Genomic DNA, 26,792 nt, shown 5'->3' with positions numbered 1-26,792 from the left:
CAGAATTACTAAACTAATCCTCCTTGCCTGCTGCTTTGTCTCATCTCATTTTCATAGGCCAAGAAGAACAAAAATCCCACATCCAAAAATGCAAATGTGGGCTTGCCTCAGCCCTGTGTTCCCTTGCCAAAGAGGGGTGAGAGGGCTCTTTCCAGCCCCTGAATGCTCCTAGGACATCCATGACCTACACTGCACCTGGCCTGGGTCTGCCTCTTCTTCCTGTGTGTTGCTCCTGCCTGTGGTGCTCACCTACACCAGCATATGGATTTGGCAGGTAAAGCTTTTGCTGTGTATAGATGATATGCAATCTATATAATTATGATAATTAATGCATGATCTTAATTAGAATACAGTTCTGAAAAATTGTCTCTCTTTTAAATGTCCTGCTTTTCCTGTTGCATGATACTGCAGTTTCTTAACAGCTATTGGAGTCACCACATCATATGTGCTCCTTGTTGCTGTGTTTATTTTTTTGCTTCAAATTCAGAGTACCATCAGTATTGATCCTCAAGATGGTTGCTTTGTTGTTTCTAGAGAGACCTGCAGATTGAGCCACTTTCCATTTAATATTAACTGAAACTCACTGGAACATTATCACCTGCATGGCAACCAGAAGCCCATGTGTGCTAACATCAATAGCCCCAAGTGAAAGAGTGTGCTTTTGACAGGAGAAATACACACTGTGGGAACCCTTGTCAGGTCTGAATGGGAAAAGCTGGGTGGGAAGAGCCACCCTCTCCCTAGCACCAGGTGCAGGTCACGTCCAGTTTCAGCTGTGAGTAATGGACAGCAGTGATTCACTGCACAGCTAGGCTCATAAAGCCCACTCCTTATTCCCAGAGACAAATGGGAGTGATATTTTTATGGGCAAGTGTTATTGTTGGTAAGCCCTTTCTAGGTCAGTGTAAACCAACACACGCAGCCCCTCCTGGCTGGCTCCCAGCTCCATGCAAGCTGGCAGCTCCACTGGGTGCTGGTTTGGAGGGGACCTGCTGGACAAGCCACATGGCAGAACTGGGAACTGCCTGCAAAACTGCACCTAAGCCAGGGCCAAAATTCAGGAGGGCTGAGCTCTACTCTCTGAGGGAAAAAGAAGAGTGACAGATGATTGTCAGGGAAGAGGAAGCCTGGTCATCTGGTGCTCTTTTGCTGAGAGATGGTACCAGTGCAAGCTCCCTGTTTGGGGTTTTGCTCCCCCTCAATGCAATGGTGCTCTTCTGCTTACAAGAAATCAGCAGAGTGTTAATTTCACTGTGCCTTAATTATTCCTTTTCTGTTTTTCTACATATATGGCTGCTTTACAGCTTTAATGCAGTATTTTCCATTAAGCAGTTCTGTGCAGTACAACAAAAATAAACACACAGCAACGTGTGTAAGATGAAACCATTAAACTCACTCAAAGAATACAGTTCATAAATTAAAAGTGCTTATGCTTATGCTTTATTATTGATTGCTGAGTTGATACAAGAAGAAGAACTTGCCCTTAGGAAACAAAACTCATGGTTCCTTAAGCTTTTCTTTGTCAGGAAGCCAAAAAGACAACATTAAATGGAAATGTCACCATTTGTTCTTGTCAAATGTAGTTTATTCAATTAGATCTTTTATAACTACTGAGTTATACAAAGGAGGTTAATATTTTTTTTTTGTTTTTCTTCTTGCTATGCCTCTAATACACACAGAGATAAGTTGGCCTGGTAAAATATACAGTGTAATTTGGTAATGTGTTTATTGGATTCCAGTAAAAGACTATGAGAAATAATCCAAGATTTTTGCTTTTTCAACTGAAATTTTCTTTCTTCTCTCTCTTTTTTTGTTTGTTTTTTTTTTTTTTTCCTTTTTCTTTTTGTTTGTTTTTCATTGTTGGGAAGGTGGGTAATAATCTTGCAAGTTTTTGTTTCCTGAAAATGCTTCAAAAAAGAAATTCCTAGGAGCAGATTTGGGTTTTTCCCCTGAGTTAAGAAAGAAAGACTTCCTTAAGAAAGAAAGAAAGAAGAGATTGTTGGTTTGGGTTTTTTTTCCCTGAGTTAAGAAAGAAAGACTTCCTGAAGAATAAGGTCTTCAGATACACTCATGTTTTCAAAAATTTAGCTGTGGTTGTGAAACAAATCTGACATATTGCAGAATGATAAGAGGAGCCTAAGTTTACAGTAACTTACCATTCAAAACTGTCTTATAGAGGGTTCAGATCCATTCTGGGTTTATGGATATGGTTTAAACCAGCAAAAACATATTCCTTTTTCCTTGTGGGGTTAGTTTTCTGTCCAATTGGCAGCTGGAGCTCCACTCAGCTCCAGAAGTCAGAAAAATATCACCACTGATGTCAGGAAGAGAGGCAGGAGCATGCAGCCAGTGCTGGGGCAAGGAGAGGATCAGAGTGATGTTGATTTTAGGTTCACTTGCCCAGTGACAGAATTGCAGCCAAAGCAGCTGGGTAAAGCTCTGGGCATGCTCACAAGTTCTACTGAACTGGGACAGTGCTGCCATGCCTGGCCACAGATGTAGAGAGAAGGGGAAGCAAGGCTGTTCAGCAGACTGTGGAGCTGAGAGCCACACATGTGGCCCATGGCTGCTTCTTAAAAGTACCTGCAAGCACTTTTACTATGTGAATCTACAGGAGATGAGTGGATTTCTTGAAAGAACCAACACCCTTCCTGGAAAAACTGCAACAGTTCAAGAAAAGGTGAAAGTTGAGCATTGCCACCCTCTCCCTCTTGTGTAATTTGATTAGCTCATCCTCTGAGACAGCAGGAGCTGCCATCCCCACCGTGCCAGGTTTAGGGCTTTTTCTAAGTCTTGTGTTGTACTGGGAACTGCTATCATGTTTGAACCCAGCTGAGGACATGAAACCAATTGCAGTTTGCCAAGCCATACAGGCTAGAGCTAGTTTTTGTTCTCTGTTAATTCACCTGCCTGTGGCTTTTAGTGATGCCCAGGATATAATCAGCTTGCTCTGGAGATGCTAAGCATGTTTGTCTGGAGCTGGGCTGATGCTGACTGATGGGCAGCAGCAATGTCCCCTGGGCTGTCTCAGCTGCTGGGCTGTGACATGGACAGAGCCCAGGGCCAAGGCTTCCCTTGGTTTCTGACCCTGAGAAGTGCTCTGGAGGGGTCTTCACACTTTGGCTGCCCTGACTGGTCAGGAACTAGTGGGGCTGACGTGCAGAAACCCCTCCATCAGCTCCCAGGCCAGACAAGGGAGCAGAAGGGCTGGAAATGAAGGTGTGCTCTGGCACACGCTTTGTGGAGCAGCCTCTGGGAGGGACGCTGCAAACTGTGATGACTCAGAGTGGCCTGGAAGCTAAATCCCATCTAACCAAGGGTGTCAATTCAGGAAACTGCTTAATCCCATTTAAATGCAAGCTGCTTCCAACAGAGGTGGCCTCCTCACATCCCACATGTGCACTCCCACCCTCTCCCTTCTCTTGCCCCTGGGTGTCCCTGAGCTGTGAGGTTGACTCAGTTCACCCAGTACAAAGCAGATGACGTTCACTGGAGGCTCAGTTTGTGTCAGGCCATAACTATGCATACAAGAATCTGACCTAGGAGGCTCCATCTGCTAGGGCTGAAGGAGAAATTCTGCTCTGTTTGGTAGCCTTCTCTTTGACTGGATTGCGTAAAGGAAACCGGACTGCGCAGAATGAATAATGCTCAGGGCTGAACCCCATCCAGCAGCTCAGGAGACTAAAAATCAGAAAACCACTGAAAGCTCCTCTTAGCTACTTCATGTAGGAAGACACAAAACCTGGAGCCTTGCACCAAGCTCCAGTAAGCATGACTGCAAAACAAGGAGCCTTCTTTTGGAAGAAACCAGCCAGCCAAGGATGGTTTGATGGGTTTATTTATATTTATACAAGTGAACAGTCTGTAGGCCAGGAAGGAGCTCTGGTTTCCAGATAAATGCCCTCTCCTACATTCACTTTACTCCTGAGCACAGCTCACGTCCATTTCCTTTCCTGTTCTTTGCTCCTGTTTCAGGACAGGGATGAGAAGGGTTGGAGAGGGGCTGGGGCTCAGTGCTCGCACAGCGCTGTGAGGGAGCACAACCCAAAATAAACACTCTTTCATCATTGCTCTTCTTATGCCTTCATTTTAAACACAGCTTTTCCATTCCAGGTGTAAACACATCCCAGGTTTATCACCCCTGGTTTCTGGAAACGGACATTCATTTTGGGAAGCAAGTGGAAGAGCAGCATTCTGCCAGGGTAAGTTCCCAGTTTCCAGCAATCTGTTGCATGGGGCCTTGCTGCCAGAGCACAAGATTGTTTCTCTGCAGTGAGAAGCCTGTGGTGATTGCTTCTTCCAGTCTTGTCTGATGAGTGTGCTTGCACACAAAAGGTGCTACAAAACTTCTGGGAGGAAAGGCAGATCAGAGAAATTTTGAGAAGACATAGGTGGAAACTGAAAGTGAGAGACAGAAGATTTATGAGTTTAATCTGTGATGCAAAAACCAAAACAAAACCAAAAAACCCCAAACCAACAAAAAAACCCTGAAAAGCCTCAGAGAACTCAGGACATAAAACTAAGGACAAAAGCCAAAAAAAAACATGGGAGTTCTTCTTCCAGCTTCCCTTCCCTATCCTGCTCCCTGTTCCCCTGTGCTCGGTGTGGGTGGGTTGCAGCTCTGCATCTCCCCTGCAGTGAGTCCCACATGCTCCTCCTGGCCTGGTGCTGCAGGGATGTCTGTGTGTCTGTGGCACACACAGCCTGAGGCTGCCCAGCTGGGAGATGCCCACTCAGGCAGGGATGTCTGTGTGTCTGTGGCACACACAGCCTGAGGCTGCCCAGCTGGGAAATGCCCACTCAGGCAGGGATGTCTGTGTGTCTGTGGCACACACAGCCTGAGGCTGCCCAGCTGGGAAATGCCCACTCAGGCAGGGATGTCTGTGTGTCTGTGGCACACACAGCCTGAGGCTGCCCAGCTGGGAGATGCCCACTCAGGCAGGGATGTCTGTGTGTCTGTGGCACACACAGCCTGAGGCTGCCCAGCTGGGAAATGCCCACTCAGGCAGGGATGTCTGTGTGTCTGTGGCACACAGCCTGAGGCTGCCCAGCTGGGAAATGCCCACTCAGACAGGGGATGTCTGTGTGTCTGTGGCACACACAGCCTGAGGCTGCCCAGCTGGGAGATGCCCACTCAGGCAGCTGGGCATTCCCACCAGTGCCCTGCCTGCCAGCCCAGCACCAGGCACCCAGCCAAGGGGACCAGGGGACTGTGTGTAGCATCAGAGGGGCTGCCCCAAGCCAGGATGTTGTGGGTGAAAGTCAGATGGTGCAGAGAGGTTTGGGGCTCTCTCAGTGCTCACATAACACACCTCCCCACAAACGTCTGTAGGGTCTCCAAGAGCTCCTCTTTGCAGCTCAGGATGTGCAGGTGGCCCTGCCCTGCCCACAGTGAGTGGCACAGCTCCGTCCCAGGCTGCACACGAGGCAGTTCCCAGGGGGACAGGGAGGGGAACGAGTCACTGGCACAGAGCACAAGTCCTGGCAGACCTGGAGAGTGCTGAACAGGTACTGAGCAGTGCTGGACTCCAGACTGCACACTTAACAATGAAAACCATTATCACACCGAGTAAATACATAAAAATACATTATTTCCGATGACTTTATATAGTAATGTCCTGCCTGTACCATTGGTGAAGTCTTTAGGGTGTTCCTTCTTGGGTAAACTCTGATCTTTTTTTTATTATTTTTAATTATGTACTATTCCAGAAATGTCATCCTATTTCCTGCTGTCATACAAAGTGCCTGAGGCTGTGATTGAAAAATCTTATGAAAAGACACATATTCTGTTTCTAATCAGATATGTTTCTGTCTTTAGAGTACCTGCTAGTTTCTTTTTGCCTGCATGACATTTCTATTTTGATCTAACCTCTTCTTTCCCTCCCCCTGTTGCAGTACCTCTGTCTCCATGGCCCATTTCTCCTTCACAAGTTGTTAATGTGGAAAAATTACACTGCCCCATACCTGGGCAGGTCAGCTTCAAGCACTCCTGAATCACAGCTTCAGCCCATGTTTACCGTGGCTAACAATGAAAAGTGTTTTTATGCTGAGGATAATGGTGTATTTGCACTGTAAGATAAACCTTAGATGTAAAAATCATTATTTATTTAATAGGCACATCAAAGAATACCACGAGAGAAGGGAATTTCAAAGTTTCCCAGAATAATTAGATTTCTGCTATTATGTGAGGTTTTTTTTTTTCTCCTGACTCAATAATAATGAGTAATAGAAGTGTAGTTCTCAGAAATCATTTAAAGCATTACTAGACTGAGAAGAAAAATAAAGAGGAATTGTTTCCTTAGGAGCTAGAAATCTAGTAAGTGACAGGACTGCACAGCTAATGAGGGAAAGGAAGGTCTGACTGGGAGCAGACTGCAGCACTTCCGAAACCTGAGAAAGATTTTTCTCCTAGGAAGGAGGAGAAGTACCATTGGGAAAGCTCATTGCTTGATTTCCTAGGGTACTTTCCTTAATGAAATGCATATTTAAATAAGCAGGAGCTCAGCAGTGCAAGTATCCTATAGCATCATTGTGCATTGTGCTCCACGGTACAGAAGCGCCACTGAGGGCAGCCCTGTCCCCAGCATTGCATATTCTAGGTAGAGAGTGGCACAGAAAAGACATCCTTTGTGGATCTCCCCTTACAGATTTGTCAGAAGGACTTTCTAAAGCCTCTGATGACTGACTGTGAAACAAGGCCCCAGTTGATTAAGAAACCGACTGGCTTGGCGGAAGAATGAGGTCCTCAGTTTAAATTCAGCCTGGTTTCCGTTTTCTGAGCCCTTTCCATGGCTCACAGAGAAATCCCTCACCATTTGTTAACCCTTTGCTCTGCCTGGCTGAGCCCTGGGAAGCTGTGGGTGCCCATGGCTGGCTTTGTTGATGCTGTGCCCCCCAGCCCCAGGGTGGCAGGAGAAGGCTCAGCAGGCTGGGCTCATGGCAGAGCTGGGTCCCCAGGAGCAGAAGGGAGGAAAAGGGCATCCAGCAGTGAAGGAAGCCTCACACAAGAGGTACTTTTTTCCATTTTTCTCATAGTACTTTCAAGTACTATCAAATACAAAGGTATATTTTCCTTTGTCCTAAATACTGTATTAAAAAAAAAAAAATCTGTTTCAAGTGGCCCAAAGTATATGGCTGAAAGCTTTTCAGAGATGATAATAATCTGCAGGTGTGTTCCAGCCCTAGACAGTGATGGATCTGCTGCAGGGAGTCCTTCCAACAAAGAAAGGAACCCCTTCTTGTGGGATGTGCAACACTGCAGGAATGAAAAGCTTGAAAGAATATTTATCTATGTACAGGTGACAAAGATAGTGTCAGTTTAATTTTAAAATCAATACAGGCATTGTAATTATTTCTAATAGCAGGAAGTAAGACTCTTATGTCCCTTGTCATTAGGGCTGGTGAAGTCAGGACAGGGAACATAAGTGGGAGATTAGTTCGGGACAGGAGAGAAAGGCCAGTTTCAGAATATAGATCCCACCAGATGGATTTTTAATGTGTCAGGAGGAGTAAAAAGGAGGCTTATCCTCAATGCAGTACAGTACTTTTGAGAGAATAATACTAACAATAGCTTATACAGCTGTCATAAGGAAATTTTTTTCAGGACCAGGTCCAAGAAACGAGGTCTAGACCAAAAAAAACCAAAAATCTCTCCAATAACATGTGTGATAAATACAATACCTTCTTGAACCTAGAAAGAGAAGTAGAAAGGCTGGAAAGAGCACTATTGTGCATGACTTTTGTGGTATTTTTGTGGAAAACTGACTAACAAGCACATGATGTGCAGCTTGGTAGAGTGGGGGGAAAGTGCTGGGACAGAAACCTGAGTTTCCTGAGAAATTATTCTGACTGACATTAAAACAAACTCAGTTCACACATTTGTAGGAGAAAAACTCCACTGCCAGATTTCTAGTGAAGAGGTAGCCATGATCAAGCCACAAAAAGCAAAGAGGCATGGCAAAGGTTTCAAAAACCTGGCAACATTCTGAAGAAAGTCTATATGGAATATGTTGGCTCCAACTGCAATATTGAAACAGCTGTTGAATTTCAGGCTGAAAAAGCATAAAATATTGAGAACTGGTAACACAAGCTCCAATTCTGAAATATTTGTGTGACAAGCAGAAGAGAAACTCATTAGGCAGCTGAAAATGTCACAGAACTAATTGTTTCATTTTGCTAGCTACCCTCTGTTGCATGCATATCAAAAACCACTCATAAAGATAAGGAATATTCAACTTTTTAGGAGCAGTAGTAGACTCTGTGACATCTGAGCATCTCCATGCTCCAAATTCTTGCTGTCTAGCACCACAGTAGAGAAATGTCACTATTCCCATTTTACAGACAGGGAGGTAGATGAAAGCAAATGGATGATTTCCTAAAGGTTGCACTGAGAGCTTGTTCACAGGTCAGGGACTGAACCCAAGTCCCCAAAGAACTAGCTAAATCTTTGGCCACTGGAGGTTTGGGGTTTTTCCTGAGTTGTGAAATGGGCCATTGTTAATGATCCAGAATTGTTGTTCTTTTCTCCTTTGACAGATTTAAGGGTTTTCAGTGCCACCTCCTCGTTCTGTCCTATTTTATATAGAGCATGCTCTGCATATTTGGTAGAAAGCCAAGTGTGCCTCAGTTCCCCATCTGCTCTTTTTATGTTGCAACTTATCTCCCTTCCCACCTCTGCATTGTCTCTTATAAGTGTATCTCTAATCTCAACCAGTGCTCAGCAAACCCAGATATCAGTGTCACAAGGGGTGGCTGCAGCAGCGGTGCCCCTCACGGTGTCCACAGTGCATCTATGGAAAGCTTGAGCAGCCCTGCTGGGTGTTTGAGATTATTTTCAAGAACCTTCACTAAGCATCCACCAGGAATAGGGAGACAGCTGTTAACACTCCAGAAATACCAAGTGAAGGTTTGGATGCCAATCCAGAAAAGGAGTTGAAAATACAGTAGATGATTTATCAAGGGCATATTGGAGAAGTGTGAATAGAGATGGTGCTGTCATGATGTATCTTAAAGTGCCTGATATTCAAATGACTGCTTAGAGATTTCCAGTAAGACATGGCAAAATCCATGATAATTGTCAGTGTTAAGGGAGTCTCTGTTAAATGGTCACCAAAAGGCAAAATGTGAAGAGCCTGAGGACAAGGAGGTTTGTTGAGGACAATGGAATTTGGCTGATTTGGTTTGGTTTGTGAAATTTTTTGGTTGGTGTTGGGTTTTTTGTTTGGGTTCTCCTTTAGTTTTGATTTTTTTTAAACATTCCAACAGAAATTGTTATAAAGAATTAAAAAGAAAATGGAATTTAGCACCATCCCACTTGCTAATAGTGGCAATTCTCCACTCTCTAGATCCAGAAAGGATGGATCCCCAGGTCTGAGGGATGGAGCAGTGAGTGTGGTGGGGACTGAAGGAATAGTGTCTGCTGCTTTTGTTTCCCCCACTTCACCTCTGTTGGTGTCAGAGGCAGCTGGGAGGCAGCCAGTCATGCCAAGGGAATAACAATCCAAACAATAGGAATTGGTAATAAAATATAAGGGATGCTTGGCAAGAGGGTTGTACAAGAGAAGAAGTGTTTTAGCCCTAGGTGTGAGGTGTGAATTGCTGAATGCAGCACGTTTAGGAAAGATGGATGCAGGATCAAAGGAGCTGCTGGCACTGCTTGAGTGAGCTGTAAGCTCAGTTTTGTCCTCGTTGTTTGGAATTGGCTTTTAGCTTCTGCTGCTCTAGTACTGCACTGTTTTGACAACAACTTAATAAAAGTAGGGGTCAGCTGCTCTGAGGGACCTGTGTGTCCCACCTGGGAGCACAGTCCAGGTCCATCTGGTAAGGTGCTGGCCATGTGTGGGCACAGGTGCCACTTCTGGGCACACAGTTGCCATGCCAGTGCCAGAGATGTGGTGTGTGTGAACAGGAAACCTGAAAATCGAGTCTTGAAGGTATGGGGGTCATTACCAGACATGTGATGTACCTTGAATCTGTTTAATAGCAGTGTCTTAGAACAAGATGATCACAAAAACAGACCAGCAAGGTTCTGTGCATCTTGAATACAGTATCTGGATACTGGGCTCTGACTCTCTGTCTTTGATGTTGGGTAATTATTTATTTCTATGCAGACTGGACTCTAAATGCTGCTGAACTGGAATTCAGTTGTCCTGTGTTGCTCTGTAAGTGTGAACAGACCACTCCTGAAAGGTAAGGGAGAGCTGTGGTGTTTGGTGGCTGCTTGACTTTGGTTCTACACATGTGTGAAAAGCTGGGGTCAGACTTGCTGTATTTGACTGAAACAGGCTTAATAAAAATGTCTTTGTTTTGCCTCAGAAAGGAAATAATATCCAGTAGGCAGTTCTCTGTTCTTGATGACAGTGAACACTCAGTACAAATGATGTAATATTATATTGCTCAACACTTAACATGGAGAAAAAGCTTATAAAAATTGGATGTGTGAAGATTTACTGAGAGAAACCATGGCAAGCTACCAGGAACTCCTCTGTGACAGAAATAGCCACCCTAAGAAAGCAAAGTCCAGAGCACCTCTGGGGCCAGGGCTGTCATGACAGTGAGATTGTGAGAAATGGTTTCTCTAGAAGCACAGGGAATCTGAAGTGCTCTTGGAAGAATTGGATGGATGAGACATGCTGGTGCTCTGAGCTCTCTCAAAACTACTTTAGGCCTTTCTCCTACAAGTTACTAAACCCTTGCTTTGATATGTAACATTTATTTAACACAAATGATTGTTCAGCCTGAACAAACACCGGTCACAAGGGCCGAGCATAAAGGCACCAGGTAGGAACCTTTGGTCTAGTGTATGAAACAAGTGGGAAATTCCTCAGAAAAGCTGCATTTGCTTTATGCAGCTCATTGCCATCTGGATTACCTTCCTGGACCTTCCTGATGATATATGATTGCCAAAAATAGCTTCCTCTGATGCCACAGGACATGAGAATGATAACACAAGGCCAGGGCAACATAAGGTGTCTGACTCCTGTTGCTTCACACACCATGTGCCTCCTCCCCCTCCAGGCACAGTTAGAAGAACCAACCCTCTGTGAGGGGACTCAGCTGCAGTTATTTGAACCTGGGCAGATGTTCTACATGGCCCTCCCTGACCTCTGAACCACAGAGTGCACCAAATGAGCTGCAGATATTGGCTGCTTCATGGCATTGTTACCTGGGGGACGCACATCCACGTCCTGCTGCAGAAATGAAGCTCTCAGTGTCAATTATCTGGGAACTCATGAAGGTAGAAATCCCAATCCATGTATTTATGATCCTTGGGTAAGTGGCTCTGGAGACAAGCTGAAATGAGCCATCATTTCTGGGGTGATCCTCTCTCCTCGAGCACTGACAGCTTTCCTGAGTGATGCCATCCCAAGGGAGGGCACTGGGGCTACCACATCAATCATTCCTGAAGGGTTCTCAAGGCTGATGGGGCAAGAGCAAGGCTGAGCCAAGGATGCTGCTGCCTGTGTGGGAGCTTTCTGACTGAACAGCTTATCCACTGGGCCCAAATGGTGCAACTGGAAAACAAAGCAGCAAAATCCTAGCTGACAAAAATGGATGGAGGCAAGCCAGGACTAGAGCAAAACAAAAGCTGCAAATAAAATATAGATCATCTCAGTTTAAAAAAAAAAAAAAGGATTCTTGTGTGGCCAGGGTAGTCCATGCAGTGATGGGCACAGAGAAGGCTTGGGAGTTTGGACCTTGATTTATGTCCCCTCTTATGACACTGGAACACAGTAGGGAAGGCAGAACTATCAATCCAGCACAACAAAAATAGAAAAAGTAATGTTTTTGTTTTAGAAGGAGGGGATGTGGAACAGCCTCTGGTTCACTGTGTCCCGTCTTGGTTAAGGGGTAGCTTTAATCTCTGGTCTGCTGGGCTGTGTGTATTTGGGGTGAAAAGGTGCTGACCCAGGGAAGACCCTGAGAGAGACTTTGGTGCAGAGCTGAGGTTTTCTGAGACTGGTCCATGAGCCCACCAGCTTATATGTGGTTTCAGAGTGCAGACAGCACACACAGCCTGGAGACTGGAACACACCCCAGAACTGTTATGATAGCTGTGGAAATGGCAGTCACTCTCTGTGGAGCCACAGCAAGATGGATCACTGCAGTAACATCCTCTGTTCAGGAAGGGATACTCCTGGTGCTCGGGCCCCAGCCAGAGGTTCAGACTTGGGAGGGAAATGTAACCCCCCAGAGCTGCTCAGCCTCACTCCATGACATCAGTGTGCCTAATTAATTCCTAATTGCTGGGGGAACCACTGGCTGGGGCCACTGTCCAGCCTCCCAGCTTCTGGCATGATGAAAGGTGACCAGCCTGGGACAGGCTGAGCATCCTCCCTCCCTTTCCTGGTGGTGGATCCATGATGGGTGCATCTGCTGCAGCCTCAGAAAGAGGAGTTTGTGCTGGTGCAGCAGGGAAGGGACAGGCAGAGACAATCTCTGTGTGGCAGGGCCTGGCCTTGGCCATCTGGACAGAGTTTGCGCTGGCACTGCCACCCAAAGGGACAGAAATAAATGAGGTGGGTGGGAAGTTGTGGAGGATAACCACAGGGCAAGAGCATGGGCTGCATCTGTCCACAACACCCACACACCATGGGAATGGCAGGGCTGAGGCCTGGGAACACTGCAGCATCCTGTGTGTTCCCTGCTTCCTTTGTTTTTCCCTTGTGGTATCATTCCCTGTGAGCACTGACCTGAGCAGATGTAATGCATTTAAGCTTCAGTCCAGCTGTTTGTACTAAAGAAATATCTTTTGTGATTAAAGGTGCTCATTCTGTTATTGGTAGTTGTAAACAAATTTTCTGAACCTTACTATTATTTACTCTATTTTTCTGAACCTTACTGTTATTTACTCTGTTTTTTTAAGACTGTCTCCCACAGTGCTGCTGGGTTTTACCTTTTAATTACAAAAAACCAAACAAACCAATCCCCAAACAATATTTATGTCATATGTTTTTATATATTGACCTTGTATTGTAATATATTAAACCTTTCTTACAGACTGACTGATAGTGGGTAGTTGGTCTTATAGTCTTAAAACACAGTAGAAACTAAACTTAAAGAATTAGATTTGACCTCATCTTTTTTTTTTTGTTACATACATACCACTCCTCTGAAGCAGACTGCCCTTGTACCTCAGAAAATGGAGACATCATTTCACAAATTAGTGTGGCATTACTAAAACAAACTCCACCCTCTTCTGAAAGAAGGAGTTTGAATTGTGAACCATTCAGTCTACTTCTGCCTGCAGAAAATGCAGTGTCACAAACTTCAGAAACTTAAGAAATTGTTAGCTTGAACTCCATCTCTAAGAAGGGGACATGGGAAAGGACCTTTCCCATCAAGTCTTAAATTATTTCTTTAAGCTTTGAACCAGTTAATCCTGTCTTTATTGTTGTTGTAGCACAAACTGACTCAATGGGATATCTGGAGTGAGCCATAGGCAAGAACCTCTCCTCCCAAGCAGAGAGGATTCCTGGGAGAAGCTGATGCTGGAATGCAGAAGGGAGTGGGCAAACCCAAGACACTGAGGCATCAAACACACCAGAAGTGGTGAGTGGAGAAATAAATAGGTGAAAATAGAAAAAGAATGTTTATCAATATGATGGTAGGTGCTTTATACATATGAAACTTTTATATCTATCTATCTATCTATCTATCTATCTATCTATCTATCTATCTATCTATCTATCTACATATATAAATATAAAAAAACTCACCTTACCCAGAGTTGATTTTTTAATTGCCAAGCCCTAGAGACCTAGAGCGGTCACAAAAAAACCTGACAGAAGGCACAGAAGATGAAGATCATTAGCATGATTAGAGTTCAAGTGCAGGCAGGAAAATAAAGAGACCAGAAATATCTTGCTAAGAAATGAAAGGGTTTTCAAAGCAAGCCTTGAAGTATGTTTGTTAGTGGAAAGGCAAGAAACCTTTTTTAGCCAGACACTGCCTGATCTGCCATCTTACACATTATTTTAAACACTACCAAAGCAAGATTCCCTGTGTGTCACCTCAGCTTGCAAACTCAGAAGCTGACTTTGTTTTGGGAAGAGGCAGGCTAGGGTGAGATGCTGAGGTTTGGCTCAGGTGCCAGCTCTGGCAGCCCTGTGATGGGGGCAGATTGTGCCAACAGAGAGCTGGAAGTGCCATGCCTGGGGCAAGCCCTGGTGCACAAATGCAGCCAGGTTGGCTCAGGCAGGAGCAGGGGATGTTTGGATGTGCCCTGGTGCTGCTGGGCTTCCTTCCTGCCCCAGGGGCCAGTGATTCCAGGCTGCAGCTGCTAATTACCTCAGAGGGTGGTTCACACCATGGGGAATCACAGCCACGGCATCTCTCTGGCCTTCAGGTGCTCACTGCTGGCTGAGCAGGCCATGGCTTGCTGGCTCCAGCTTTCAGCAGCAGCCTGTTTCACCCAAGCAGGTTGGAATCAAACCCCTGACCCTTGTTTGTCTCTACAGGCCTCTGAAAGAGAACAGCAATCAAAACTGATTTCATGTTCTTGGCCTGAATATCAGAACTTATCCTCAGAGGATACAATGTACTTGTTAGCCCCAAAAGTCACTTGAATGGGTGGATAAAACACAACACCACCACCCCAAACCAAAAACCTGAATGCCTAATCTGTAAATCTCTGGAGAGAATATTAGCTTTTTATTGTTTCCCTATCAATAAAATGCAGGAAGTAGTCTAAATGCCTCACCTCTACAACTTCCCATTATTTATCATATCAAATGTCCTTTCTTCCAGGCTTTTTGGTTTACTCCTGCAGATAGATTATGCAGACATGTTCAGTATATGGAGCAGAACAGATCCAAACTCTGTTCAATCAAATGCAAAGTGCCTTCATGTGCTGCTGCTTCAGAGTGTGAGCTCCCAGAGAAGGCAATGCACTGAACTGTATTATGAACTGAGAGCATGAAAACACCCAGGTAGTCTTGGAAAAATGGTTAATCAGTAAGTATTCACTGGAGTTGGCAGGCAAGCACATTTTGCAAATGCTTGTTTCATAAATATTTATTTTAAGAATTGAATTTTGGGAGTTTTCAGACAAAAGAAGCCATAAAACAGTGAAGAGAAACTTCAAGATTGAAATTCTTGTGTGTGTAATTTTTTTTTTTTTTTTTTTTTTGCTTTATATTTCTTATAATTTCTTTTCTTCTTTTTGATTTTGAAAGAACTGAAGAAACTAAAATCTACAAAAACCAGTCTCAGGCAGAGTGCAGAGCCAGCACCAGGTATCCAGAAGAATGAGTCAGTAATAGAGAAACCTACAGCTTGTAACCCAAATGCCTCAAGCTGTTTGCATTAAGTTATCTTGAATAAACTATGTGTTGTGTATTTCCTGAAGAGCATGACCAAAAACTCACTGAGACCGTGGATCTCCAAGTAGGCTATGGCTAAAAGCCTGACTAATGTTTTATGTGTCTTTTTGATGCATTTCCAAAAGGATGTTTGTTTGTTTTTACTCATTTCTTACTCATGAAAAAAAAAAACCAAAACGAACAACCCAGTGAACTTAAGTAGGGTTTACAATACAGGATTCATTTTTCATTTGTTAGAGAGCATTTCCTCTAGACTGTAGACAAATTGTTTCCTGGCACAGAAAAATCTGTATTGATGTGGTCAAGATTTAAAATTTAGCAATGAACTTCCTCTACTGGGGGTGTTCTGAATTTCTTCAGTGCAGTGAATCATTCTAGTGGTGGAACCAAACTCAGCTTACTTATGTTGAATGGCAAAAGAACAACAAAAACTTTCCCAAATTTGAAAATATCACTGAAAAAGAATAAAAGCACAATTGTCTTCAGCCATTATGGGCTGCCCTAATTTGAATCACATGGGAAAATGCTTTGTTAATGGCTTTCTTCCTTTACTCTTCATTGGCAACAAACCAAACCAAACCCTTTTCTTTGTTCTTTTCCTTTATGCATTGCCTTTCCATCTGGTTTTGGAAGAAGCTGGTCCTGTGGGTTAGCAAAGATTTTGAAGTACTAGAGATCTGGGGTCTTTTCTATAGATGTCCACAACAGCCATGGATGGACCACCTCCATTACTGTGCTGTAAAATGGGAATATTCCACTTTACCTCAGGAGGCTGTTGCTAGAAAATCTATTTTTTTCTGTAAGATGTCCAGCTGGTATTAAATAATACCACAGGATCATTTAAGGCAAATATATAGTTTGTATTTTTCCTTACAAGTGTGTGCTGTGTAGAGTTTAAGCTAATAAGTCCCGATGATGATTTATGATGAGGAATTCACTCTTAAGAGGAACAAATTTGAATAGATTTAAATACATACACGTAAAAGAAATATGTGCAGCCTCCCAGAACTCTTTGAAATATAAATGTGAGAATTCCTTTAGGTATAGTGCTGGAAGCCTTCACGTCAGACCATATTGTCAGGTGCCAGGCAGAAGGAGCCAGCCAGACTCACTGATTTATGCAGCTTTCTGCTGGAAGACCCCAAAGACTGCAACCCTCTACTGCTCTCAGCTGTGGGGCAGGAGGTGGGATGAGCTCCATTAATGCCTCCTTCAGCTTTTAAACCCAAGTAAAAGGTTTATTCCCATGTGCTCTGGACCTACAGCCTTTTGTCTGCTTTTCTATACCAGCTTCTCCATGTTTGATATTCATTTTATTCCCTTCCTTAGAGTATTATTTACAACTGAAGAGCAGAATGTTATAGGCTGAGCTGACAGGGCACTAAATATAGCAAAAGCAGGGCAGTTCCCCACTCTAATCATCTCCTTCTGCTTTTATGTAGATAGTAAATGATGGGCCACAGAGGGAATTGCCATTTGTCTCTAGGAAATACATGTCAAAGGAGTTTAAGCGCTACATCCTGCCCACACGGGGAAGTTAATTTAGGCTTGACGCAGCAGTGCTGGCTTTTCCTAGCACTGAGCACTTGCAGATGAGCTCTTTAGTCCTTCAGCTGAGTGCCATAGAGACCGTGGTTTTGAATAGGGTACTTACAATGGCAAATGGCACCATTTCTAGCCTGAAGGAACAGGCAAATTTCAGCCAAAACCTGGTGCCATTCACTCACATCATCCCCCTGGCCGTGTGTCTGTCCCAGCCTTGGGAAGCAGCCCTGCCTTGGCCGAGGCTGGGCTCAGCCCCACAGGGCCCGGGCCAGCCTGAGGCTGCCATTTGCTTTGTTTGTGCATTGGGCTCGTTCCCCTGACTTGCCTCCCCTGAGCCAGCTGACTTGCCTGTGCTTTTTTCCCTCTGCCAAGTCTGCTTTGCTGCCTTCTTTCAGGTCTGGAGCTGTTCTGCTGCCTGCTCTTTTAACAGCTGTCCAAGTGCACAGGAAGAGTCAAACCAACACTAAAACCTGGCCAGCTCTGCTCACTTGGGTCCTACAACCTAAACACAGTGCACAAAAGTTTAAGGAGCAGCCTCGCTGATGGGGCTTAGCCCTAAATCCACACAAATCCAAGGTAATCTGGAAGCAGCTTGCTGCTGCTTTAATATCAGCCTGAGACGGGGGCTGAAGGAGCTTGGAGCTGTGTGCGTGCCTTGACAGAGAAAGTTTGTGATCTAAAGGTTTCAAAATCTGCATAATGAAAGCTGCCAGAAAGTTTAGTGCAGCAGTTCTGCTTTTCCCTGTGCAGAGCTACAGGGCACAGGTTAAGGCTCAGCTCCAAGAAGAGTGAGGTATTGCAATGCAAAGGAGCAGAGGAGATGCTGAGTACGAGGATATCAGTTAAACTTTCTGACCAGCCTAAGGGTTCTTCATGTATTTTATCCACTGGCTGACTAATGTAAAATACAAAAGCATTCTGCCTGGCAAGCCAGGAGCAGAACTGCTGTCTCCACCCTCCCAAAGGATGATTTAAATATGAAGCTACAATGCCGTGGTCTTCCTTTCCTTCTGCCCGCTCAAATGCATTTTTAATTCTTTAATGCAAAGTAGGAAGGCACCAAAATCTCTCTTTCTCCAGAAAAGCCTCAGACAAGGTAGACAGAGGCTTCTCTTGGGAATACCAGCAACTCTCCTCCTGCCTTCATAGGAATTAAAATCACACTCCTGTGTTCTAAGTGACCACCTAACCCTGAGGCACAGGAAGAATGGGATGCTGCCTCCTCCCTAGCTGTGAGCTGGAGCACAGCACCAGGTACTGTGGTATTTTTTACCTAGGCAGTCTCAGCAGTGACCAGAGTCACCCAGTGAGCCAAACCACCAGCCTGATTGTACAGGAGTGTGGGCAAGTGCAGAAGCTCAGGCTCAGTCCCCCAAGGGATATGAGCTCTTCATGGTCCACTGTGGATTTAGACATTCTTTGTGAAGTCACCATTCAGTAAGAATTCTCTTATACCCTCATGAATGTACAAAATACAGATAATTATAGTGGTCTATAGACCCCCAAAACTGGACACACTGTTTACTTCAGTAATTATTTGCTCATTACAGGCAAAGCATTTCAGAGTTGCTCCTTCTGAGGTGCTAAGCTCACCTGCTTTGGTGATTGTGTTGTAAGCCTGCTGTGTCCCAAGGCACCAATACTTCCCAGTTAAAACACTGCAGATGAACACAATGAAAGCCAATAAAAAAATCCTCCAATTCCAAAGAATTGTTGGTGGAAATGTTTCCTTATTTCTGACACCAATGAAGGCAGCCTACTTGTTTGCAGGGTGAAACAGAGTACAAACTTTTTAATCGTCAATCCCAAATTCACCTAAATGATTTAAGGCCAAATATTCCTCTTATTTACACCAGTGTAAATTTAGGGAAATTTCATCCAATTTAATGTACTGCCAGGTGGTGGATTTTGCCTCAGATCTCATTATTTTTGGGTTTTTATTTATATTCAGCCACTGTGTGTATACACAGATACAAAGCAGTAATTTTTGCCAGCAAGAAGAGAGTGGAGTTTGCTATATAAATTGGTATTTCTCAGTCAATATGTTGCAACCCCTGAAGGGGTTATAAAAACCATCTGGGGGCTTGTAAAAAACTGAAAATTTTATAGCAATCTAAAGCAAAGAAAATGTCATTTCTTCTACTCTCCATAGAGCAGCACCATTCTCTTGGCAACCTGTCAAAACCATACATGAAACAATAAATTCTTTAGGCTTATCACTTTTACCATTTTTTTTTCTTTAGCTTTATAAAACATGGATGAGAACTGGGAAGTTTCTTTTTTTCCCCCTTTTATGCAGGATTTCCTATCTGAACTGCTTGAGAAATGTTGCTTTCAAATTTTTGGCCTCAAAAGGCAGTAAATTTCTTTAAGGGCCTCCGCCTTGGTCTGCTCCTAACCTGCTTGTTAAAACTACAGCCTATTTTGTCAAGCTTAGGCTTGTTTGTGTTGGAGCCAGTTTTTCTATTTCACTGTGACTTTCTGCCTGTCAGTTTCCTCTTTCAGCCTAAATCACACCGGGAAACATCAACATTTCCTTTTGTGGGAAGAGTTGTTTTGCATCAAGAGGAAAAAATGGATGAGATTTCCTGTATCCTCATTAGCAATGTGGTGTACAGTTTGAAATCTGCCCTTTCTAAGGTGAGATACCATCTGAAGAACCTCTCTGCTTTTAAGTATAGCCTCACAGTACATACAGCTTGTCAGTGAATTTTGCTTTCATCTACGCATCTTTCATCTCTGTGCATAGGTACTTATCTATGAAATTAATTCTAGTAGCAACCAAGTGTGTCCCAGCTAAAGGAATCAGAGGATAAATTCAGAAAAAAGGCTCATTGTTGGCTTTTTCCCCTACCAGGACGGGATACCTCACATAAGGACTGGGCAGGCAGCAGAGCTGGTGGGGCTCTGAGACCCTGAGTGGGGTAGGGGGAAAAGGAGGGGATGGCAGTGCTCCCCTTTTGGCAGCTGTTTGGTTGGGTGGGCAAGTCTCAGGCAGCTTCACCTCAAACTCCTCTTGACTTCAGCTATTTTTGCCTGATTTCCACAAATTAGGTCTTTGTTGATGCAAAGTACTTAGTAGGTGTGGTGCCTCACTCTTTGCAAAAAGCCTGACTTGTTAACTGTTTAGTGGGCACGAATTTGATCACCTAAACCACTTGCTAAGCAGAAGGAGCAGTGCCTTCTTGCCTGCTGGGAGGTGGTTGTCCACAGCCAGGAACGGAATGAGCTGTGGGCAATGTGGCAACGACCAAGGGGAGGAACTGCGCTTCTGGCTTTTACTCTTCAGCTCCAGCTTCACTGGACTGGAACTGTGCTGTCCAAACCTGGGTGGAATCAAAACTTGGACAATTTCATGTCATTTTCATTTACTTGGAACATGACTCGCTTTTCCCTGTCCCATTTCTACTGAAGGCAGACTACAAAGTCTGCACGTGAGGAGGATGAGCCCAGATCCAAGAGAAGGGCATTTGGGGGCTTAGCTGTTGGATTAGGTCCTCAGGCTGTCAGACTAGAACCAGGATTCCTGCTCCAAGTCCTGAGTTCAGCTAGCTAGTCAGGGTCTAGCTCTTCAGCTACCTTTCCATATGCCAGATTGTACCAAAATGCTCCTAAAATCATTCAGTGGTATTTTCCCATGTGGTTTTCATGATGCTGAGTGGTTGGGCAAGGCATCTGACATGATCTACCCAGCTTTCTGCCTTCATGCCTGAGAGAAAATGGATACCCAAGGGTTGTCTCTGCTAATATGAAAAAATATGCAAAAGGTGGCTGTTGGGTATTTTTGTGTTTTTTTTGGTTTTTAATTAATCTCCATTCTCAATTCAGAAATGGATCTGAGTAGAAATGATGGTATGAAACATTTTGGGAAAAGAACATTTTAATTAAAATTTAAAAATTGAGCTGGTTAGTAAATAGCCTAACAAATGTCCACCTCAGCTGGTGGAGAAACCATTCCTGGACAGCCCAGCCTTCTAGCACCAGCACCTTATCTTGGCCTGATTCCCCGTGCCCTGGCTGAGGCTGAGCTCCTTGCTTCTGAGCACTGCCTTGCTGTGCCACCTCTCTCATCCGTGTTTCCATCATTTCTGTTTTGCCCAGGCACAGGGCCCTGCACTGAGAGCCACCTGGATGGACACAAAGATCTCCACCGTAAAGACCAGCAGCAGCTGCCACCACTTCTGCTCCAGCCCGTGCCAGGAGATGGGTTGTTTTCATTTTTTATCCAGAGAAGTCCAAACTCCCGAGGGAAGAAATGTGGTTTATTGCATACTCATCCTGTTTCTTCAAAGCTGAACTGTGCCATGCATGAAAATTTTTTGGAAACCGGGATCAGAAAGGATGACTTAACAAGGCAGTGCTGTGTAACAAGGCAGTGCTGTCCACTGCCGCACAACACACTGCCGGTTTTCCTGAAGTTGTCAGCACTACTGCTTTTGTACAAAGAGTGGAAATTCCTTCTTGTACTTTGTCAGTCAAGGAGTCCAGGGCTGTCAGTGAGTGTTACGGTTAGCATGTGTTTTCCCAGGTTTACACTTCTGTCCTGCCGCATTGCTCTGTGCCTGTGCAGTTACACTGAAGCAGCAACAACTTCCCTCCCTCCGATCCCTCCCTCCGTTCGTGCAGATTAAACCCCAGGGCCACACAAGGGATGGAGGTCCCAGGCTGAGCCATTTCCTCATCCCTTGGTGAGGACGTGGGAGCACACGGGGAGGAGCCCCTTGGCCAAAACCCTCCAAGCTCCCAGCACGGCACTGCCGGGAAGGGGCCGCACGGAGCTGCCCTCGGTGGTCCCTGTCCCCTCACCACCCCCGGGGCGTCCTGCCGGGCCGAGCCTCGCCCCGTGGGCACCTCCACCGCTGCCTCGGCTTCCCCTTGTCGCCGGCGGGGCTGATCCAGCGGGGCCGTGTGACACGGAGCTCAGGCCGAGCCGGTGCCGGGCTCGCCCCCCGCGCCGCTCCGGCGCTGCCCTGGGCGGGCCCGCGGCGCGGGGCGAGGGGCGGGCGGGCGGGCGGGGCGGCCCGGGCCCTATAAATGGCGGGCGGCGCCACCGCGCTCCGGCCGAGCGGCGCGGGGCGAGGGGCAGCGGCGGCCGGGCAGCGGCGGAGAGCGGCGGGCGAGGTGAGCGGGGCCGCCCAGCACCGTGCGGGCACGGCCGGGCCGGGCCGGAGGAGCGGGCGGGAGGGCGGGCACCGGGCGGAGGAACGGGGGACCCAAAGTTTGGCTGCTGACAGCGCGGAGGCCGCGGGGGTCGCTCCGGCGGCTCCTCGGTGCGCTCCTGTTACCTGCTGGCAGAAGTTTCCCAGCACCGGGTGCGTGGGCGCTGTGCCGGGAGCGGGGCTTCTGGCGCGCCGAGTTTCTTCCAAGATAAGGCGCTGGCTTTGTGCGAGCACGGAGGGTTTTTGCCCCAAAAGAAGCGGGTTTTAGGCTGGCAGCCCGCGGGTAGCGGCCCCGCCGGCGCGGCGCGGGAGACGCTGCGCTCCCGGGTGCGGGAGAGGCGGCACTTCCCGGGCACCGGCTGCGCTGGGAGCGCTGGGGAACTGCAAGTTGCTCGCTTGCATTCGTGTCCCTTGTCTGCCGTGAGAGAGAGCTTGCTGCTGTTGTGCTAAATAAAAGTAATAAATCATAATTTAGTAACTAACTGAAATTTGCTTGGCTTTTCGAATGGCAGAGTAACGGGGGAGGAACATTTACGGCCATTGCCCTTTGGGGAGGAACGAGTGATATTGTGATACTGTAACAGGATTTGGATAGGGCTGATGGCATCCCGCTGTGTGCTGGAGCGGAGAGCTGGTTCACCAAAACTCTGACCTCGGCTCACTTGGGGCGATGTGGGAGCTGCTTCGTGTATCGCGTTCTGGGAACGTTTGGAAATGCAGAGTCCTTTGTCTCTTGCTGAAAATGGTGCTTGATAGTTTGGCTCAGTACTGTGCAATGTTGGAGGATCTTAACAGAAAAATACCTTTGGAGAAATCATTGTAGTAACAAATAGATGTTAAAATGTCAAATTTCCCATAAAACTAGGGAATATCTGTTTATGAGTTAGAGGCCTTTGATTTATTTCTCTCCCGCTTTCTCATGCCTGCATATGATTCTGAACGTGGTTTGGCTTTTGTGGTTGTAATCGCATTCTTGGGCAACTTCCTGAAAGAGAAACCTGGTAGAATGACTTTTTTTTTCACTGCACTGAAAAATGACCTCTTGTTCCTTCACTTTCTCTGGTGTGAGCATTTAGTAATGTCTTGTCCCCAGCTTGCCACAGGAATTCATTAGAAACCTGATTTTGTAGGGACTATTCACAAAATGTACGTAGGTGTAAGCAGCTGTGGTGCTGTGTAGCTTCAGAGAAACTGCAGACATCCTTGAGGAAAGTGAAAAGCAGCTGCATGCCTGCTGAGTGCTCAGATGAGCCTTTGGAGTGTGAGGGGAAAGACCAATGCAAATAAAAAGGTAGAATTATTAAGTAGATTAATTCAGCTGCATGTAAGATAGACTAGGTTGGAGATCTAGCATTTTGTGGGGTGTGATTAAACTCATGAGAATAGCAGCTGTTTGGCATAGGAGCAAACTTTAAATGATGAATGCTAGTCCACAGATTTTTACAATTACAGGCAAGTTGTATGTCAGGCAACCTATAAGCAAATTGTGTCAAGTGCTCTTGAGATGCTGGAAGGCAGCTTCTCTGGGCACTGCTATTTTATGCCCTCCCCAGGTATGAGGATGGTGGAAGAACTCCTCTTTGCTCTGATTGGTGATATGGCCATCACTATAGTCACACATACATTTATATCTATATATAGCTCTATGGATCTCATGTGGGAGGCAATAGAAACTCATGTCAGAACAAAAAAGAAAACAGAAACCCGCAGTGGATTTTGTCTCAAGGTGTATACAGAAGTGTTGGAGCTTCTGTTTGGTGTTGTCATTGACAACCAGGAGAATAGCGTGTCTTAGTGGCATGTGGAGACTTTTAGCCTGAGTGTCTAAATCACACAGCCAGAAACGTGTTCCCAACCTGGAGTTTCTTACCAGCATCTGCTAGGCAGAAAAATGTCAAGCAGGGAGCCCAGCAAGTTGCACCAGGTATTTTTAGAATAGATTGAAATGAATGTGTCTGTATAAATACTGAAAAATAACCACCTCACCTTACTGCGAGGAATTACAGTGGAGATGCACGTACATTTCATGTATCCACAGCAAGGGATCAGCTCAGAGGGAGCTCTGGGTAGAGATTTGTGGTGGTGGGCGCAGCATCTACCTGGCTCATGCAGCTGGTTGTGGCTTTTGATTCTTGATAGGAACTACTGTGCTCATTCTTGAAAAAGCTGAGGCTCGGTGGAAGGTTTTTCTTGGAAGCTGGGGTTAGGGTTGTCTGGGCTGCTTGAATTGCTTAATCACAAGCATGCATGAAAAAGCATGCTTTTGTAATACTAATTATGGGGAAATTAATTCTAATCATCAAAACATTTCCAGTCGACTTGGTTTGTTAACTGAATTCTGCGATTCTCTGGGGTCCAAGGTTTTATATGTGAGAAGACAGGGAAAAGATGGATAGCCATCACTAATCTGTAAAGTGTTGCTGATAGTCATCTTTACCTGCCTCTGAGCATCTTCCCAGTCACCTGTGACATAGCTAATGAAGCAAGTTTTACAGCAAAGTGCTGGCCTGTAAGAACCATGTCTTTCTGTGCATCTATACTAGCCATAAACATCTTCTGAATAAGTGTAGTGATATAAGGAATTGCCTCTTCTTGGTAGTGGTAGCGTGGAGTAGACAATCACCTACATATGATTTTAAAGATTTAGTGTAAATGTAAAGATTCAGTGTAAGTTAGGGAAGTATGAAAATATAATAAGGTTTTTATTATTATTAATATAGCTTCTTTGTGTAAAAACTGGAAAGCTGAATATGTGCAACCATGTGTGTGTTCAGGTGTCTCCTCTGTGATGGTTAAAGTGGTGGGAGGAGAGCAATAAGAGGTGGTAGCATTCTGCAGCTGGAGCTACACAAAGGTTTAGGCTGGCATGCTGTAGGGAAAAAAAGCTGTCCTGTGTTCTGCTTGTTCCTGTCTCTTTAGGGAGAGACTCTGGTTCATACTTGACTAATGTAAGCAGAGCTGAGGTCTCTGCTGAAGTGAGAGCCAGTAATCAGGGACTGGAAAAGTATGGGGCAATTTTAGTGGCAATGCTAGTGTAAGCTGTAGGTTCTTAAGCTGTTTATCATGGCCTTGAAATACACTTAAATGCTAACTGAAATGCTTTCTAAATCCATTAGCACCTCTGCTTGACCAGTGTCTGTGGAAAAACATGCATTTTGGCAGCTGCTGTGTCTTTTCTGTGGTCTGGTGTTTACCTGTAATGGCCAGAAAGGTGGTTTTTTTCCCCTTATTTTCATGCTGAAATCAGAAGGTGCCTTATGCTGGGGTCCAATTATTATGCCACAAAGCATTTTAAGTATGAAAGCATATTAATCTTCTGGAATTATCTCCCCTTGGAGAAAATGTCAGTTTTGCTGACCATGCTCAGCCATGAGGTGCAAAGTGTGGGCTTCAGGCAGTCTGCTGTTGGCATCCTGGGCTCTGGAAACAGCAGCCTGAAATTCTCCTCAGTGTTGTGGGACTGTGGAAGGGCTCAAGACTGATGGCCAGTGAGTGCTGAGCTGAAGAAGCCTGTTCAAAGCATGTACCTTGGCATGCAGGTAGGTTGGTTTGTGAGAAACAGGAGTTACCAAGAGACTGTAAGCTACAGGAGTAAACACCCCTGGAGTCTCCAGAAGCACTAGTGAGAGGTGCTGGTACATTCTACCTCCCTTAGTTTGGCTGATGTACAGGGGATATGAATTTATGTTCATCAGCTCTCTAGCTTTCACCAAGCCTGTTTTTATATTAAATGCTTTCTGTACTATTTAACAGCTCGCTCTTTAAGCTTCTGTTCTTGCAGTGGGACATGTTGAGGTATTTAGTGATGTTTCTCACTGCTTCTGAGATGGTTCTGTCATTTGCTGTGAACTGTAAGCTTCTGCTTGCCCAAAGCTGAATGAGGTTTCAGGTTTTCTGTTTGAATAGGAGAGGGACAGTTTCCCATTGGCTGACAGGTTACAGGTACAAAACCAAGAGGAGAACTGAACATGACTAGCTTTTCCTCTTCCATTCTGTTATCCTATAACTTTACACCCCTAAGCAATCTAAGAAATGCCATGTAGAAGTTGGTGCATTGTCTGTATGTCTTCATTTTGCTATACACCCTTCTCTCCCAGAAAGAGGAGTTCATGTGTCTTTCTCAGCAGGGAAACAAGCTGAGGCCTCCAGCTGCTCTGGCAGCTCGGTTGGAGAGGTTGCTTTCCCAGCTAATTGCCTACTTCCTCTGCAGAGGTTTGTCATCTGCCTTACAGAAATAGTGATGGACTCTGTGGAGCCTCAGCCAGCACAGCTCACAACTCAGCCCACAAACTCTTAGGCTGAACTGAATCAGACAGTTTAATATACAGGTCATGACCTGCTCTTGGAGAATTCTTGTGCTTAGTTCATACTCAGTTGTCCCTTTTTTTACTATGGAAATTTAAGTCTTCCCTTCCCAGAAATCTGTAGTAAAGCCAGTGGGATCAGTCAGAAGTGAGGACAGTTTAACAAAAAGAGTGTTTTCTTAAATACAGGTCTTTAAATAGCTGGTAATTCTCTTACTAACTGGTTCATGTAAGTCTTCTTGCAGATGACTGAGGAGGTGTCTACCTGAGCATATGGATGAGGTTCCCAGCACAAAGTTTCCTTCTTGCATCCTTACAGCACCTGGGACTTCTGATGCTCTTGTGGTTGGCCAGTTCTGCTTCTGGAGCTTTCTGGGGAGAAAAGATGGATATAAGTAAATGTCTGTGCTGTGAATAGAAATGTGAATCTCCTTATCCTTTTTGAGTAACCTTCAAGCTAG

The 26,792-nt window shown here is 45.3% G+C and overlaps 1 protein-coding gene and 2 long non-coding RNA genes across 4 annotated transcripts in view; 2 read left to right on the top strand and 1 right to left on the bottom strand.

Annotated features, from left to right (window-relative positions):
- Nucleotides 1–15,077, top strand: LOC143694875 (uncharacterized). Its single transcript, XR_013183610.1, has 5 exons — nt 1–274; nt 4,114–4,202; nt 10,110–10,188; nt 13,403–13,551; nt 14,749–15,077. It is a non-coding gene; the product is annotated as an uncharacterized LOC143694875 (long non-coding RNA).
- LOC143694876 (uncharacterized) lies at nt 3,821–22,390 on the bottom strand. The gene is made up of 2 exons (XR_013183611.1): nt 22,154–22,390; nt 3,821–4,398 (listed from the first exon to the last, which is right to left on the bottom strand). It is a non-coding gene; the product is annotated as an uncharacterized LOC143694876 (long non-coding RNA).
- The window catches only part of SERPINE2 (serpin family E member 2), a 23,652-nt gene continuing 18,723 nt past the window's right edge, over nt 21,864–26,792 (top strand). For both annotated transcript variants that reach the window (XM_054639251.2, XM_077183853.1), the window contains exon 1: nt 21,864–21,989. The gene's annotated coding sequence lies outside the window, so the exon portion shown is untranslated. The remainder of the gene's footprint in view (nt 21,990–26,792) is intronic.

The sequence above is a fragment of the Agelaius phoeniceus genome, chromosome 10 (genome assembly GCF_051311805.1).
Source record: "Agelaius phoeniceus isolate bAgePho1 chromosome 10, bAgePho1.hap1, whole genome shotgun sequence".
NCBI lineage: Eukaryota > Metazoa > Chordata > Aves > Passeriformes > Icteridae > Agelaius > Agelaius phoeniceus.
The sequence above is the reverse complement of the archived record's forward strand: the minus strand, read 5'-3'. Positions and strand labels throughout refer to the sequence as shown.